Source organism: Zootoca vivipara, chromosome 1 (genome assembly GCF_965207765.1).
Source record: "Zootoca vivipara chromosome 1, rZooViv2.hap1.1, whole genome shotgun sequence".
NCBI lineage: Eukaryota > Metazoa > Chordata > Lepidosauria > Squamata > Lacertidae > Zootoca > Zootoca vivipara.
In genome coordinates this window covers 127154473-127173058 of record NC_142582.1, presented here as the reverse complement: position 1 = coordinate 127173058, position 18586 = coordinate 127154473, and the positions used below count along the sequence as shown (strand labels likewise).

Sequence of the window (18586 nt, the reverse complement as noted above, 5' to 3'; positions counted from 1 at the left end):
CGCTGCGCCACAGCCGGCGGTACGAAAGGGAAAAAACGACCAACGACCGTCGAAGGCTGCTACTCAAGGAGACGCGGCTGTGGGGTTGGACGGACGGAGGGGAGAGGCGGGGAGAAAGGCTAGCGATCGCGTGCCCATTGGCCGCTCAGGGAGCGCAAGCTCGAGCCGGCGTGCGTGCTTGCGTGTTTAGTGGGGGGGGGGTGACAACCACTGCGCGTGCACGCACGCACGGCACGTACGCAGGCCAGGCATAGGAGGCCGGCGGGAGAGTTCCTTTCCCACCCCCCTCTCTCTCTCGCGGGCGTGCCTCCCCTGCCTTGTTATACAGCCGACTCACCCCGCGCACGCGCGGTGGCGAGGCGAGCTCGCGCTTTCGGCGTCTTCTCAGCTCCGCGCTTACGTCGTCCTCCTCCCACTCCCTCTCGCGCGCTGGGTGGTTCTCTGCGCGTGCGCGACCCTTGCTTGCTTGCTTGCTTGCTTGGGTTGCCCGCCCGCCTGAGGGAATTGAAGCGGAGTTGAGGCGTGTGCTGGGTGGTGGGGGGGTGAAGACGGGAAAGCGCGTGAAGCGCCGTTGCCGCCGCGAGGGGAAGAGGGAGACCCGCGTGCGCCGCGGGAGGGGTGGGGTGGGTGACGGGGAGGCCGGGCGAGATGAGCGCTCGGCTCCCCGCTAGGGCCAGCAAGGAGCAGCAGCACAAACAGCGGCCGCGGCTGCCTTCGCCGCAGTCGTCGCCGCCGCCGCCATCGTCTCGCCCCGTCTGAATGAACTGAGGCGAGAGAGGCCGCTTTCGCCGGCTCGGCCCGGTCTGGCCCAGGCCTCCTCCCTGCGCCGCTTCGGAGCGCCCACTCAGAGCCCCCTCTCCCGTAGGGTAAGTGGAGGCCCCGAGGGCGGCCGGGGAGGCCTCGGGTGCGCCTGGGTGGAGGGAGAGAGAAAGGCCCAGCAGGCGGAGGCGGAGGCCTGGAAGTCAGTGGGGAGGAAGGGCGAGGAGGCGCCCGGCCTGCGTGTCGTCGGGGATGAGGCGACTCTGTGTTGTAATCCTCCTCAAAAGATCCGGCGGACCGTCCCCCAGCCAGCAGCTGGCATTTTAAAACACGAGCTGCTGGGGGAGGGGCAGAGACGGTCGCCAACTGGCTCTGGGAATCGGATGTGTCCGTGCACGGATCTGCCCCTAGGAGCTTACAGTCCGAAATCCTGCACGGGGATTTGGGAGTGGGGGTAAAGGCAGCAGCAGAGGGGAAAGGAACCAGGGTAGCTGAGTAAGACTTAATGTCTTCAGTTCCTGGTGTTGGTGAGTTAATTCCACTCCCCCTTTTCCTTACTAGTATATGTATGTGGGTGGGTGGGTGTGAATTGGAAGGCCTTAAAAGTAAGTCAGTTGGTAGAGCAAAGAGACCCTTGCTCTCTCAGAGTCATTGGTTCGAGCCCCACGTTGGGCTGAAGATTCCTGCATTGCAGGGGGTTGGACTAGGTGGCCCTCAGAGGCCCTTCCAGCTCTGATTCTGTTATTCCTAAGCCAAAACCATGCTCTTTTCTTCAGTTTATTTTAAACACCCTAATAGGCTGAGCCTTTAGTATATACAGGGCGCTAAATCTGACAGGCAAGTCTTTACGTGTTTCCTTGTGGGAGGGAAGAAGACTATTTGATTTTGGCAGAACTTAATTTATTTAGTACCGCAATCTGAAACAGAGAGAAAGGTTTTAGTTTGTGTGTGTGTGTGTGTGTGTGTGTGTGTGTGTAGAAGGCGGCCAAGTGTTTGGGATTTGATTTCTCTGTGTTCATTGTTCATGCCAACCCAATCCGGTGATGACGTAGCTGGATGTCTGTATCTTCCCCTGGAGGGATGGTGGTGGGCGAAAAAGCTTGCTGTCTGCCAGGATTTATTAATAATGGTTATAAGCACACATTCTACTCCTCCTGCAAAGCATTCTGCTATCATTCACAGAGAACCATTAATAAATGAGTCTATTTATAAAGTGCCCCACCCTGCTGCATCACCCACTTTGCTAGGTATATACTTTCAGATGTGCAATATTTATGAAGCAGTCTACCTCATGATTGCCTTCCTACACACACAGCTATTGCTGTCTCTTTTAGAAGAAGAAAAAGGTGTGGGAAAGGGAAATGAACCCAAACAAAAAAGGGTTATGTAAATCTGCCGCTTCTTTTGATACTTTGAATAGTGAAGTGGGTGTGAGATGCTGTTTTCAGAGGGCTGTACTATTGCCCATTGAAATGCAAAAGGTAATTTATTATATTTTTTCAAGTCTGCAAAGTATTTTTACAGAACAGTTATGCTATAGTTATTTATGGTGCATGTTATGATTTTGTCTCTGTCTATTTTGTGCTAAAAATATTCCAGATTCTGCACCAAGCAACTATGAATTCTGTAGCCTGTGTGTGTGTGTATATTATGCAACACAAGCAGGTTTGCATATATTTGTTGTGTTCTGCTTTTAGTAGTTGGGAGGGACATAAAGTTATATATGTCACTGAAGCCCAACTCCTGATCATTGTAAATTTTGCTTAGCCTTCTCACCCCCAGATTTCATGAGACATTTCTTAGCTATAAAGAGCGGGGGGGGGGGCACAAAAGCTGGGACTTGGTTATTAAGTTTTGGATCCATTATGCAGTCTTGTGTTTATGTAATTTGATAAGAATACACATTTCTGGTGCTTGTAGTTTGAAATACAGATCGTTTTATAATTCTATAAAAGGGGATAATTTTTAAAAGCACAGATTTTGGGTTTAGGATTCAGATATCATAGAAAACAACAAGTTGCATAGTTACTTCAGTGTGATGATTGCAGGGAACTAGGCAGAGGGCCTTCTCGGTGGTGGCGCCTGACCTGTGGAATGCCCTCCCAACAGATGTCAAAAAGGAAAACAACTACCAGACTTTTAGAAGACATCTGAAGGCAGCCCTGTTCAGGGAGGCTTTTAATGTTTAATAGATTGTTGTGTTTTATTCTTCTGTTGGAAGCCGCCCAGAGTGGCTGGGGAGACCCGGCCAGATGGGCGGGGTATAAATAAATTATTATTATTATTATTATTATTATTATTATTATTATTATTATTTATGTACTAGTTTTAGACTTTGTGATTTCCTCACAAACAAGAATTGAATCTCTTCAGCTTATTGAGGAATCACTCTGCAAACATGTGTTTCATTAAAGCAGGTATCTACCGTATATTGGAACATGGAGAGAAGTTTCTTATTACCAGTGCTTTTTCTCTTAAAAAATGCTTAGGGGGTACTCATTTTCCTACTCATATTGAAATACTGCCCCTCAATGAGGCCAAACTTAGATTCACAAGATGTTTAGGGGTATGCATACGCCTGCGTTCCCCCCAGAAAAAAAGCACTGCTTATTACCATAACCTAGTATGCACACATTTTCCTCACATGTGTTTTGCGTTCTCAGGTTGAAAAAGAAGTTGAAAAGACTTTTAAACATCATAACAGTAGTAATTGAAATGTGACCTAGCATATTTCCCCTTAGTCTGCAGACAGTGCTGCAGTGCTTGTGCTGTCGAAGGCGTTGTCAGTCCCTAAGAGTGAAGGTAAGATTTCACTCCTCAGAAGAGTGAGCCTCAGAAGAGCCCTGATGGAAGTAGCTGAGCTGTCAGATTTTCTTTCCCTTTATAAAGCTTTGTAAATAGTAGAAATGAGTACTGTACTTAGAAGCAGAGTTTGGCAGAATATAGGGAATATGTGAGGCTATAGCATAGCCAGGTAATCTTCCTCTGGGGCTCTGCTTTCTTTCAAGAGCCAGATGGGTGGAATATTTATACATGCAGATGACAACTAGAGACTAATACTAAACATGGCAAAATAGTTTAAGAACTCTCATCATACCACTTTCCACCCACTGGAGCTGAACTTATTGCCAGAACCCCTATGAAAGCCTTTGCTTATTCCGGTTTAAAGCTTGTATGCTTTTCACTCCCTGTTATGAAGCAACTGTATGGCAATCAAATCCTACTGACTTCTCTTCCCTATAATATATTAAGGATTAAGTGATAATTATCTTAGGCGGGATCCAACTAAATTGTTGTGTTTGTGGAACAAGGACCAGTCCTGCAGCAGAACTATCTCCCCTCTCCTCCCCCTATGCCCCCTAAGCCTGCTCTGGAGGGTTGGGGGAACCCCCAGAACAGTTTTAGGAGGTGCACAGGGGGAGGATAGAGAAGAAAGTCCTGTTGCACAAGTGTACTTGTTCCCTGCACACATACTCTACTTAGCACTGCATTGAATTCCACCCCACATTTTACTATGAAGAGTGCCTCACGTTCTCTAGTGTGCTTAAGTAACTACCTACGGTAGACAAATCTTTCCGTTTTGTGGTTGAGGAACTAAGATAGTGACTATAATGAAAGCCACATAGTGACACTGCTGTGGGGACTCCTCTTTTTCAGGTGTAAGACCAACACTAGTGCAGTGTTTCTCAAATCTGGGTCTCAAGTTGTTGATGGATCACAACTCCCATCATCCCCAGCTAGCAGGATCAGTGGTCAGGGATGATAGGAGTTGTAGTTCAACAACAGCTGGAGACCCAAGTTGGAGAAATGCTGCTCTAGTGGCGCTCATTTTTATTCATTATTTGTGCTTTGTCCTCATTCATCTTCTTCACTAGCCTTTCAGATTAGTTCAAAGTTTAACAGTGAGTCTACCCATCTGTGTGTACATGTGTCATGGTAAAAAGTTCTAGAGGGGTCACAAATTAATTATAATGTAAGCTTTTGTGGTCTAGAATCCATTTCCTCAGATACAGAATTGTTATCTTTTCTCAGCTGGTATATATACAAATGGCCCATAGATCTGCGTAACTACTTGTCTGGAATAAATTACTTGTTCTAGGAGAGTGGCTAATTTCACATTACTCTCAACAGTCCTGTGAGGTAGGTCATTGTTGTTTTTTCGGTGTAACACAATTTATATGTGATAACAGCTTCAACAAATGATTAGGGGAAAGTGAGGTAAGTGGGTCAAATGTTCCTTAATGTGGAAACCACTAACCTGTAAGCCAGGCATCCCCAACATTCAGCCCTCCAGATGTTTTGGACTACAATTTCCATAATCCCTGACCACTGGTCCTCTTAGCTAGGGATCATGGGAGTTGTAGGCCAAAACATCTGGAGGGCCGCAGGTTGGGGGTGCCTGCTGTAAGCAGTTCTGTATCAAGATTGAGAATCATGCTGCATTGGAGGGAAGGAGTTTGACCAGTAGAGCAAGGAAGCATAGAACTGGGTTCCTAATCTAGTGGGACCGGAAACCAAGTCCACTTTCTACTTTTTGTGGGGATTAGTGTCTGAGCTCAGAATTTTAGATTTACTTCAGTACCTTCATCAATCTAGTAATCAGTAATCTTAGTAGACTTCTAGACTATTTGTCAGGTTTGAGATTATATTTCTATAAAATTCTAATAGATTTATATTAGAAAACCAAAGTTGGTTAAATGCTATGAAACTACATTATAAATCTTTAGAAAGGCCTCATTTTGTTGGTAGGACAGATGAGTCATATGAGGAAGACCCTACATCTGGTCCCTGGCTTCTCCTATTAAAATGCTTAGGTAGCAGGTCTGGCAAAGACCTTATTTCTCAAACTTAAAAGAACTGCCACCTGTAGATAGTACTGTACTAGATGCACCAGTGATTAGACTCTCTATAAGGAAGCTTCCTGTGTTCATATGATATATCCCAAAGAATTAATTTTGAAAAACAATTCTAAACACACAAACTGTAAAATGTTAGTCTTGAAGCTGTTGCAGAATGCAGTGAAGAGCAAGCTGCATAGTGTGTTTTGCTCTTGCTTTGGCTCAGCTTCATTGGTTGCCTAAATCTGGACAGAGTTCAAAGTGTTGGTTGCTTTAAGAAGCTCTTACATACCGTAGTCACGGTCTTATCAAGCTTTGGCATCATCATCACTTTTGTCGCAGCTTCTTGCATTAGTGTGACAGCCTGACATCTTTATCTTTGGACAGTGTCTTTGGCCATTTCTCTGGTGTTTTAATGGTTGGTTTAGAGTCTGACCTTTGGAAGGCTATTTAGTGCTAACTAGTGATTGGGTGTCTATTTCTGCTGTTTTAGTTCTTAACATTTTCTTTTGTAATCTTTTTTATATTATCATTTTGTGTTTTTAGATCTTTTGTGAGCTGCCTCATATTGAGTCCAAACAATGTACTTTAAATAATAAATAAGGTCTTATATCTGGCCAATGAGATATGTTAGGCTGAGAGATAATTTAAGCTCACCCAGGAAATTTCTTATCTGAATAGGGATATGAACCTAAAGCACAGTAACCAAAGTCCAGTTCTCTGGTGTATACCACAATGGCTCACATTAAGGATGCTGTTGTGGATTCTTTTTTTTTTTTACTGTTTTAATTGCTGAGGTGTTTAAAATTATTTTACTGATGTGATCACACTAATTATTTTTATATGTTCACTGATCTGGACACAGCTTTGGCAGAAAATATGCAGTACAGAAATGTTTCCTGCTTTACAGTGCAAACCTATACATATCAACTCAGGTGAACATCATAGGGACTTCCAGGCAGGGTGGATAAAAATCAATGTTTTTTTTTAAAAAATAAAAAAATCGGATTTTTAAAAATTTAAATCGGATTTTTTTATTTAAATCAATTTTTTTGATTTAAATCGGATTTCTTTTAAATAAAATGCTTTTTGAGGAAAATATATTACCATCCAAAGGTTGTTCCATCATGAAATAAAGATTAGGTTTTTAATTATGTAGAATAAGGTTGTATATGTTTAATTTTTGGGGTAAATAAATTCCATTAATCCATTCACAATGTCATGCTCTTCCAGAGGTTTTTGTAAGATTATTGGGCAGTTTCTCTGCCTACAAGATATTATCACAGATGCTTGGTTTACTTTTGCAGTTCTCAAAACTGAATTTGACTCAACAGAGATCACATGCCTCTTCTTCACAGCAAAAATGTTATAACATTAACAGAGTTGAGAAAAATACCTTAATCCTATTGTTCTACAAACCTATGAATACAGAAACAACCCCTTCAGTGCTAAGTTTCAAGAAGTTCAGTCAATAGAATAGAAACAATATTTTTCTGATTGTTTGGAGTGGACAGTATTTAAGTTTTTCATGTGTAGGCTGGGCTGACAGTCTAAGTTTCTTAAAATATATATATATATATTGTTTTTGTTTAGCCAAATTAGTTAACAAACATGGATGTTTGTTTAAGCAAATAACATATGCTGTAATGTTATTGTTTCAGTTGAATAAATCTATTTAAATTGTTATTATTAAGGTAATGATTATTTTTCTCCTTCCTAAGTACAACAGTAAAGTTGTCCAAATATGAATGATTAACCTATTAAACTGGGGATAAAAACTAATATGAAAAGTTGTTATTCTAAAAATCTTCATCTACTTGCATATTAAAGTTATACCAGCAAGAATTAGTCTTTATGTAGAAAACTATGATTTAAATCAAGCCTTACTGACTAGTGATTTAAATCGTGATTTAAATCAAATCCACCCTGCTTCCAGGTAAAAATAGTGTGGCAGCTTTCGTAAGAAATGGCAGTCGTGGGTACTTTTTGGGGTGGTGTTGCATGCATTGCATAGTTCGGGGTTTTCGGGGGGGGGGGAAACACCACTTAAATTGAGTTTTATTGATGTAAATACTTGCAATAATGGTGTACTGCTGTAGCTACCACAGTGTATTATGTGGGAGGTAAGTAGGGTTGTTTGTCTGTTTAGTGCTTTGTTAAGCCATTCTGAGTGGGTACTGACACCTATAACAACTTAGGTTTCTTTTGATGTTGCTGGTTCCATGATGGCTAGAAAGCAAGTTTTTAATAGTATTTCATTTATCATTTTCTCTTTTACAACAAACAACAGATTACATAATTATTTCCCTTCCCCTTTTTCCATGGTTCGTTTTAGTTTTCTCTATCTAACTGCATATTCAAAAAGCTCGGTCCCCCTTTAAATTCACCCTATATCTAATTACATTTTAATTCATTTTCCTGGTTCTATTCAGTCTGCTCATTCCATCAGTTTTATCTGCCACTCCTATTTAGTCGGTACTACTGCCCAGAAAGCAACATGTTAGATGATAAGAATCATTTCTCACCCAGTTGCATGCCCTGATGTCCTGGGTATGGTCACTATCCCAATGAATTAAAGCAGTTGTTTCTTGATGCCAGTACAGTGATCCTAATTGTTTAGCAAAATAGTCATAAGGTCAGACCTCTCATATTTCTGTTTCTGGAGTACTAAATTAAGCAAGACAGTATAACACCAATAACTTAAGTAGCACATTTGTGAAAATGCAGGTGGATTCCACTGCCTTTGTTCTTTTCGGTAATTGGTGCTTGCTTTTGAATTTTAGTAAGCTTTAGTCTCTATTTCAAGTCTACATAGAGTAACTGGGGCTGCTTCTCCTTTACGTGACATGATATAGCTAGGAGCTGTGTCTGAATGATATGGCAGTGTGGCTTATCATGTGGGTCTTGGAATCCAATGTTGCGGTAAAGACTCAATGATTAGCCCTATCTATATGGTTGCATCATCCCATCCGTGTGGGATCACTTCATGGGAAAGTAGCTAGCCACATTGCTACATCTAAAGGGCACCTGAGCATCCCAAGGTAATCAGTAGCTGTAGCTTTAACCCAGACATGAAAGAAGACTTGCCAGCTTGAGCCCTGCTTCACCCAAAAAGGATTTCCCTGACCCCTTAAAGCAGTCAACCAGAAATATCACTTGAACATTGATTGCAAACTAGGGACACATCCTCCATCTTTGGTCTTTGCCTTTAATGCTTATCTTTTTTTTCCTCCCCACATCTCCCATTTATTCCTCCTGATCCCTTGAGCCGCCTATACTTTGCTTTGCATCCGAATTTCTACAAAGGCTAGAATTCAAAAGAAACTCTGGAAATGAAATGCGGTGTCAAATATGACCAAATAAAAGTTTCCTCGGAACAGAGAACTCTCTAGTTTAATGAACTTTGAACAAAAGTACCTCCTTGTGTTTATAAGATCAGTTTAAAATTGAAATGCTGTCTAAATAAAAAGGTAGTATAAATTAAAATGAATTTGAATATCTGTTAGCACCTACAATTTAGTTTTAAAGCAGAGATTGGATGGCCATCTGTCATGGATGCTTTAGTTGAGGTTCTTGCTTTGCATAGGGTTGGGTTGGATGAGGGTCCCTTCCATCTCTACAATTCTATGAAACTTTCCTCAGTTGGATAAGATTGAGACAAGCTAGGTAAAGTAATATATTACTTCTTTATCTCCTTTATGTTTGCTTTGCAAAACTCAGCAAATGTGTTTTCATGCTTTTACATAAGCAGCTTTGGCTTTTATCCAAGTATTGCTGTCAGCATTTTGTTTAATAGATTAATGTCTTATTGGGTGAACTAGCTGCTCTAAACTCCAATGTAGGGATGAGGAACCTATAGCCCTCCAGATGTTGCTAGGCAGTAAGTCCCACTATCTTTTGATGATTGACCAAGTTGGCTGGGGCTAAATAGAGTTGGGAGTCCAAGTACATCTGGAAGACAACAGGTTTCTCACTCCTGCTCTAGTGAAAGCAGTGTTACCGTGTTTCTCACATTTTAAGACACATCTTATATTTAATTTTACTCAAGAAAACAAGCTTATGGCTTATTTTTGGGGGGTGTCTTATTTGGGGGCTGGATCATAACAGGGAAATGATTTTTTATATGGATTTTACAGATGCTGTACAACTGGCTGTGTTTATTTCTCTATTTAGAAATCACGTTTCTCTCTCTCGACTGATTAGCCAGATGCTGCCTGAAATCACAATTGGCTTTATCAAATAGCTGTTAAGTACTTTCCTTTGATGCCCAGATCTCATGGCTACAATAAGGTTTCTACCTTTCAGGACAAAGGCAAGGTGATAATAGGAAGTTGTCTTTATCTATCTCCTTAATCTCCTCTTTCATATGCATAACCTTTGAAGCCTAGGAATGCAAGTTGTCTGGGTCTCTCTGCAAAAACGAGAAGGGAGGGGATGTCAGTTTTAAAAAAACCACCCGCATGTCTGCGAGAGCTCGCCACTTTCCTACCGTAGCTGCAGTTTGCCTGCCTCGTTCTCTGTCTCGGCCATCAAGAGGAAATCAACAGGCAACTCATGGCTGGGCACATACCGGTAGAATGGAAGGGGGAAAAGATGGGGGGAAGCAAGAGGTGGGCTGTGTGTGTGTGTGTGTGTGAGAGAGAGAGAGAGAGAGAGAGAGAGAGAGAGAGAGAGGGGGGGGGCACAGGGGGAGAGGCACAGGGGGAGAAAAAGGGACGCGCACAGGGGGAGAAAAGGAGACGCGCACAGGGGGAGAGAAATAGACACGCACAGGGGGAGAAAAAGAGACGCGCACGGGGAGAAAAGGAGACGTGCACAGGGGGAGAGAAAGAGACGCACACGGAGGTCATTCATGAGGCAGCATCTTTAATCGCTCCTCTTTTCTTCTTCGTGCCTTCCTCTCCTCTCCACCGCAAATGCCACTTTTGTCCTCTTCACCAAGTAGAGCTCACATACGGTAGCACTACGGCTTATTTTCGGGGTATGTCTTATATTTTTTCAACGCATGAAAATCGTGCCATGCCTTATTTTATAGGCACGTCTTAAAATGTGAGAAACACGGTAGAAACTGAAGTATGAAAGCTAGGAGCTAAATGGCACCTTAAACCTAGGTTATGGGTCCAACAATGGAATGTCTAGCCTTTTTTTTTTTAATAACAAGAATGCAAAGCTGAAAATGAATGAACTGCAGCTAAATATTATGTTTATTTTTCACATGGTCTTGTCCTTCCCCTGCCCACTCCCCTAATATTCTTAAGAGGGTCTCTTCTCCAGTCTTCAAAGAGTAGCTGGAAGTAGGGAGGCAGAAAAAGGTCCTTTCCTTCTACTCTGCAGTTTAAATCTGACATCTTAGGTGCAGTACTGCGCCCAGGGCTCAGAAACTGCTCAAGCTAATGAAATCCCCTGTCACAAAATGTGCCTAGAACAGGCATAGGCAAACATGACCCTCCATATGTTTTGGGACTACAACTCCCATCATCCCTAGCTAACAGGACCAGTGATCAGGGATGATGGGAGTTGTAGTCCCAAAACATCTGGAGGGCCGAGTTTGCCTATGCCTGGCCCTAGAACAATGGGAGTTTCAAACACTGAGTGAAAGATAACATTTTACCTTGCTTCATTGCTCTTGTTAAATTGAACCACCACCACCTTACATAGTAAAAATAAGTGTTAATAGATGCAGACCACTTCAGGCTGATCTAGTGGCACTTCTGAGATTGTCTAAAATTTGGAAACTTTTAACACTGGAATTTTCTCTACCCAGTAATATGGCCACCAGAGCTACACAAAAAGCTGTTGCTGAGAATCAAGAAACTTTGTCAATAACACGAGAGGGTGTGGACTAGTCAGGAGTGGAGAGCTGGCAGAAATTATGTCCCAATTTTACATGAAAGCACACTCAAAGTACCTTTGGATCCAACCCATTATATGCAAGTAAAATATGAAGTTTATGTGTTTGGAGCATATTCTACAACAGATAATCTATTAACAATGAAAATATTGATAGAAAAATGTGACGACTATACCTATATATGTTTGATTCATTGACTAGGAAAAAAGACTTTGATACTATTGAAACCTGGGCATTACAGTGGCCATTACAGAGTTGTAGCTACTACAAGAAATAGCAGATAAGGCAGCAACAATTTATAATCTCCATATAAATACCAATCCAGTACATTTGAAAAGAGGCATAAGACAAGATAGCTTATCACCTGAGCTAATTTATGGTCACCTTGAAAGATGTGTTTATTGGCCAGAAAAGGGAATTAATGTTAACAGAGTATCTACATTGATGATATAGTCATAATAGCTAAAATAAATACTGGAAAAACTAAACCAGAGGTTCCCAAAGTTATTTGGCCTACCACCCCCTTTTCAGGAAAAAACAACTTAGCGCCCCCTTGGGTTCAGTCTGATCTGCCCCAGGGGTGGGACCGGTGCCCACTAAATTAACTAAACTAAATTAAGAATAAAAAAGGTAGGACTGAAGATGAACTTAGCTAAGACAAGTTAGAGAAATAGAGCAGTTTAAAGAATATGCTTAGGACAAAAAACTCAAAAAAGTCTGTGAAGTTAAAAGGCACATCTGCAGGACATGTGCTGAGAGATTGCTCAGGCTGATGAAACAGAGGAGTGCTACTGTGCAGACCATACAATTTAAGAAAAATCTAGGTGGTGGCCACCCATGCAGTGGGTGGACGATCTAAAACTTGACAGCAGGCCTTATGATGCAGATAGCAAACAACAGAATATTGAAGAGAACTTGAAGTGTATATCCAAACTTGAAGAAGCGTATATCCAGAAGAGAAGGCCTCCTTCACTTATTTATCCCTGGTACAGTATCTGCATCTACACATTTATATGTTATTCCTTTGATAGGCGCCCTGGTGGGAGTAGGTATATTATTTCATGATTAAAGTCCCTTCTATTTGTAAGCAAAGGGGGAAAGGGGGTGTAGTTAGGAAAGCATGCAGGACTCTGTAAGGGGTATGAGAACATGATAATGTCAGGGCAGAAAGCATTATTCTTCCATTCTAAGAGGCAGGAGACCATCAGAACTTTGGGAAGAATACATTTAAGTTTCCCCTATCCTAAGGTGAATGGCTTGGATTTACCATGCTTGAGGTAGAAAACATTGGAGCCCTTGCTTTTAAAACAATCTATAGAGCATCAGGACATGTTTCCCAACACAGACTGTCAGTCAATCAATTAATTTCTACCATCCCCACCCCTGGAGGCTAGGGAGGCTACTTACCTACTCACTAAATTTCTATGACACCCTTCATCTGAGGATCACAGAGTGGTTTACAATTTTAAAATGCATTTTTGCCTACTGCCTAAATATACGTAACAAAAATGCCAGGCAAGCCTCCCTGGGGAAAGGCTTCCACAAGTAGGGAGCCACGCAGAAAAGGCTGGTTCTCATGTTGCCACCCTAATGACCTTGTGAAGAACGGCCTCAGATGATGATCATAGTGTCCAGGTTGGTTCAAAGGGGAAGAGGCAGTCTTTGAGGTATTGTGGTCCTCAGCCATTTAAGGCTTTATAGGTCAAAATATGGTCTGAAGCTCAACATCAAAAAAACCAAGATCATGGCCACTGGTCCCATCACCTCCTGGCAAATAGAAGGGGAAGAAATGGAGGCAGTGAGAGATTTTACTTTCTTGGGCTCCTTGATCACTGCAGATGGTGACAGCAGTCACGAAATTAAAAGACGCCTGCTTCTTGGGAGAAAAGCAATGACAAACCTAGACAGCATCTTAAAAAGCAGAGACATCACTTTGCCGACAAAGGTCCGTATAGTTAAAGCTATGGTTTTCCCAGTAGTGATGTATGGAAGTGAGAGCTGGACCATAAAGAAGGCTGATCGTCGAAGAATTGATGCTTTTGAATTATGGTGCTGGAGGAGACTCTTGAGAGTCCCATGGACTGCTAGAAGATCAAACCTATCCATTCTTAAGGAAATCAGCCCTGAGTGCTCCCTGGAAGGACAGATCGTGAAGCTGAGGCTCCAATACTTTGGCCACCTCATGAGAAGAGAAGAATCCTTGGAAAAGACCCTGATGTTGGGAAAGATGGAGGGCACTAGGAGAAGGGGACGACAGAGGACGAGATGGTTGGACAGTGTTCTCGAAGCTACGAACATGAGTTTGACCAAACTGCGGGAGGCAGTTGAAGACAGGAGTGCCTGGCGTGCTATGGTCCATGGGGTCACGAAGAGTCGGACACGACTAAACGACTAAACAACAGGTCAAAACCAGCACTCTGAATTGGGCCCAGAAACTAATTGGCACTAATTGGCAGTCAATGCAGTTGGGCCAGAATTGATGTTATTTGCTCAACTTCACTTGCCCTGGTGAGCAACTTGGCCACTGAATTTTGTACCAGATAGTTTCCAAACCGTTATTAGAGGCAGCCCCACATAAAACATATTGCAGTAATCTAACCTAGAGGTTACCAGAGCATAGATGATAGAAGTTAGGCTTTCCTTGTCCAGATAGGGGTGCAGCTGGGCCACCAGTTGAAGCTGATGGAAGGCACTCCATGCCACCAAGGCCACCTGAGCCTCAAGCAATAGTAATGAATCCAGAAGTACAGTATCCCCAAGATGCATATCTGCTCCTTCAGAGGCTGCAAACACGACTACCACATACACGGAATATATAAGTTTGCTTCAGATAGTCAACCGACATTTCTGAGTTTTCAGAACTTGCTTGCTAGTTCAAAATCTAACTTTTGACACTTTATTGGCCACTTAATCTAGATGTTTATTATATACTTACACTTTTGCACTTGAACAAAATTGTTAAGACATCCTGTTGATCTTGTACTGTGATGACATTGACAATCTATTCCTACACTTTCCTGTCTTAGTATGCTTTTAGATGGCTATATTTATTCTTTTGATGTTGGGTGCCTCCAGAAAGCATGCATGCAGTCATTGCTATAACCTTTATAACAATTTGTCATCACTTCACTTTATAGCATGGTGTGCAACACTGAAAATATTTGGGTCTCTGTCATACACATTTCATTACCATCGGTGGTACTTGTTGGGTACTTTATCCATCATGAGACTGCTAATAAATTAGCAAAACGTAGTTATTTTTTTGTATTCAAGAAGCCTGCTCTCTGGATTAATTTCTGGAGATTTGTGTATGAGTAGAAATGCTGAGCGCTAACAGCATTAGCACTACATTAAAAGAGCATGTGAACTGTTGTCATAAACAAACAGATGTTAACTTGAAACGTTATGTGGTTTGTCATGGGGGAAACATGGTTTCTGAAAACACGCTCTGCTACTTTGAAAGCTTTTCCCACTGCTGTATATCCAGAAAGTATTTCTCATTCATGTCATGTACCCACTTGTTTGGCATTTACCCAGAAATAAGCAGTAAATTGTTTTGGAAGAGTACATGGGCACTTTCTTGTGAAGAACTTGGTGTACACTTCTTAGCTGAAAGGCAACTACTGGGAAAGTCAGTATTATTCTGATATTTGGAACAGGAGTTCTTTGCTCTGAGAACATAGACCCAAAGCACTTAGTCCACCTTGCTACCGCAACAGTAGAATGAGATGCATTTTCATGATAGTACTAATGATAATTAGAAGTTTAATACAGTATATCATTTCTATTTGGTCATGTTGAGCAGGAACTATAGGTGACTTGTGGATAGTATGATGCCTTTGACTTACCCTAGCCTTGCAAATCACCTTGGCAAAAAAAGTTACTAGTCTGCACATAAAATATAAGCCCACCTCCCTACACAGGTCAAACACTCCTTGCCTAGAAATAAAGTTCTTGTTTAATGACTAATTTCGTGAAAGCAGTTTTAACTTTACCGCCTACTTATATAAAATACTAAAGTAGTGAATATCATTATACATACAAATACAAACAATCCATATAAACACTCTGAAATCACCATAACATTTTCTTGCAACATGTATCGAGAGAAGTTTACAAAGTCTTTTGAGTCTTAAAAATATTGAATAATGCCATTGTTCACATCATCCCTTCTGAACCTCGTCTCTCTTTTCCGTTTCTTTGCTATCTTTCCTACAATAAATATTTTTAATGTAAGCCCCCTAAGGCAAGCAATCTGTCTGCAAACCCCCATATAGTCTAGTACTATTCCACATATACTCGAAATATCAAGAGTAATATGGTGGTTGCCTATGGGCAGGTAGTAGGCAACAGTAGAGATGTGAAGGCCTGGAGAAAAAACGGAAAAATTCGGGGGGGGGGAACGCTTAAAAAACAAGTGTGCAGCCTCCAGTTTTCATGCCGAAGTACTCTTGCAACGACTTGGTATGAAAAGTTGGGCCGCCCTGGTTTAGCTGGTGATAATATATAATGTTCAGACTAACTTACATGCAGAATAACTGACCCCAGTATATAACAAAACATGATAGTAAGGGATCACTACTATACAACCTATTAGATGCACAAAGTTCAAAAACCTATGATAAAATATAAAAAAAATATTGTTGAAGGTAAAAAGCAATATACTGTGGAGACAGTATGTGTAGTGCCTAACAGTGGTTCAGTTCCTTGAGATCCCTACTGCTCTCTTTTCATCCTCAACCAGCACAGCAAAGTAGCAGATACTGAGCACAATGGGCCAAATTTGGATTGGGACTCTGACATGGGGGTGTAGTGGGGCTTTAACTCTATGCACCTTGATGTGGCTCTGATCAGGATTGGTATTTGCAATTTGCTTTGTCAAGAAATGATCCATTGGAGTGAATGTTGGAACCATGTTGGATTACATTGTGCTATATAGCAAGGGGCAAAAGATAAAAGTCTCTCTTACACTCCCCAGCAAGGGTTTCTATCTGGATCAACCCCCTGCTTCTTGTGGGGGGGGGGATCCATTGGAATGAATATGTTTCTCAGTGCAAATTGTAGTGAGGGGCTTGTGTGTGAATTGAATAGATGGTATGTGTGAAAGAGAATGAATGAATGGGTGTGCTTGCATGTGAGCATGACTTGATGGAATGGGGTGTGTAACAGCGGAGTGGCACTCCTTTTCATCACTGGTATGTGGCCCCTGACACATTTTATGCCTGAACGGATGCAGCCGTCCCAGGAGGAAAGATTCCCTAGCCTTGTGTTAATTGGAACAGGCCCTCTGCTCACACAGACGAATACTCCTCAATGTTCCACTTCATTTGCTGCTTCTTGGTTTGTGGGAAATCATAGTTTTCTGTTAAATTTGAACAGCAAGTTGTGGTTTGTTTGCCCTGCAGACCAGGTCAGATTCTTGTTTACACACTTCATTTGCATGGCAAGTGGAAACCATATTATGCTAATTGAAATACTTTTGGCCCCAAGACTAGAGAATAGTCACCCTGAGGAGTGCAGGAACTAACCCATCTCTTGTAAACTAGGAACATTTACTGAAGTGTTAGAGAAAATCCTGCAAATAAATAAATCTCTAGATGACACCATTCTTTTCTGGGACACCATACCAGATCAGATGGAAGCCCCTCTTTCATAAAATATATGCAGTTGACTTGGTTGTAGTTGTGACTCCTGGAAACAGGTGAATTGTGTGATTGTGTTGACCATTTATGTGTTTGCTTCATGTTTCCACTTGAGCCTCATGATCTTGTACAGTGGTACCTCGGTTTGCGACCACACTGCGCAGATCACTTCAGCGCATCCGAGCACCGCGGAACCCGGATGTAAACACTTCCGGGTCCGCAGTGGTCAGAAACCGAAGCGGTCGCTCCCCAAGGCAGTTGCAAACCGAGGTACCACTGTATACACATAAGTACAGTGTGTAACCCAGAGGAGAAACTAGGACATGTAAGTGATTTGGGGCAGGGGAGCAGAGCAGATGCACCCAAAAATTGCAGGATGCCTGTTGCAAAATGAGGAGTGTGTGTGCTTGTGTATGCACAGACCTGACTTACTCCCTGATGAGTCTTGCAGGTCTGTGAAGCACAAGGCCTTCATTCTTGAATAATCTCATGATGACATAAAAAGAGTCTGCCATGTATGCATTTCTGACATCATGTATTATTTGACCTGCACCCCAGCCCTTATATTTGGAGGAATTGCATTCATATGATAACTACTTTAGACTTTTGGGAAGAAAGTGAATGGCAATGCAATGACAGTTTCAACATATATTACTTGTTTAGCTAAAAGACAGATAAATATATTTATAAGATTTCCCTTTGTATACTGTGGTTATATGAATGCTTATATGGTTTATTTCAAGTATTCATGGCTCTTCTCATATTTTGGTAATGCTTAAAACTTTTTTAAGGTAGGTGATAATTCAACTGAGACTGTTCACAGCTCATGTTCCAGGCTATTATGATATACTGTACAAGATCTAGTTATGGAGCCATGTTTCAATCTTGGGTATGAGAAAGAGTTGATATGAGGGAATACTGAGTGAATGCTTGGCTTGGAAGTTGCAGTCTTGTCTGTGGACAGTGAAGTGCTAGGCTTGATGGCTTGTACCTCTCCAAAAATTCTGCAATTTCTGATGCTTTATCAGCCTTGTCTAGGCTTGTTTCTTAGGGATTAAAAATAAGTTAATAAGTAGTAGTAGTAGTAGTAGTAGTAGTAGTAATTCTTCAACAGTCTGTGAGCAATTATATACTTCTTTGCTCCACAATTCAGAATAGATAAATTCAGGTCTAAGAGTCATATGTATTTCCCTAGTATTATATATTCATTATTCAGAATAGTTACATCCTGCTTTATAGCCCTGAGAAGCTCTCCAAATATGCTTACTAAAGATTCTTCAAATAGAATCACTCTGAGATCTAATCTATATATATAAAAATGTAAACTGGCCATGTCCGTTAGTATCTGCTTTTCACCAAAACTGCTTGACCGATTGCGTTCAAATTTTGACACAATGCCACATGTGAATATGAGAGTGACCCCGTACCATTTTCAAAGACAGATGTCACACCTGTGCCAGCTAAAAAAACCCAAACCCAGTCACTCAGACGAAAAT

The 18586-nt window shown here is 41.8% G+C and overlaps 1 protein-coding gene across 5 annotated transcripts in view; it reads left to right on the top strand.

Annotated features, from left to right (window-relative positions):
- Positions 1 to 230: 230 nt before the first annotated feature.
- Positions 231 to 18586, top strand: part of PPM1A (protein phosphatase, Mg2+/Mn2+ dependent 1A) — a 37346-nt gene continuing 18990 nt past the window's right edge. For 3 of the 5 annotated variants that reach the window (XM_035104175.3, XM_088674099.1, XM_088674104.1), the window contains exon 1: positions 231 to 866. The gene's annotated coding sequence lies outside the window, so the exon portion shown is untranslated. Of the gene's footprint in view, positions 867 to 2070; positions 2241 to 18586 lie in introns of those variants that run through there. The other 2 variants (XM_088674110.1, XM_088674102.1) reach the window with 2 other exon arrangements.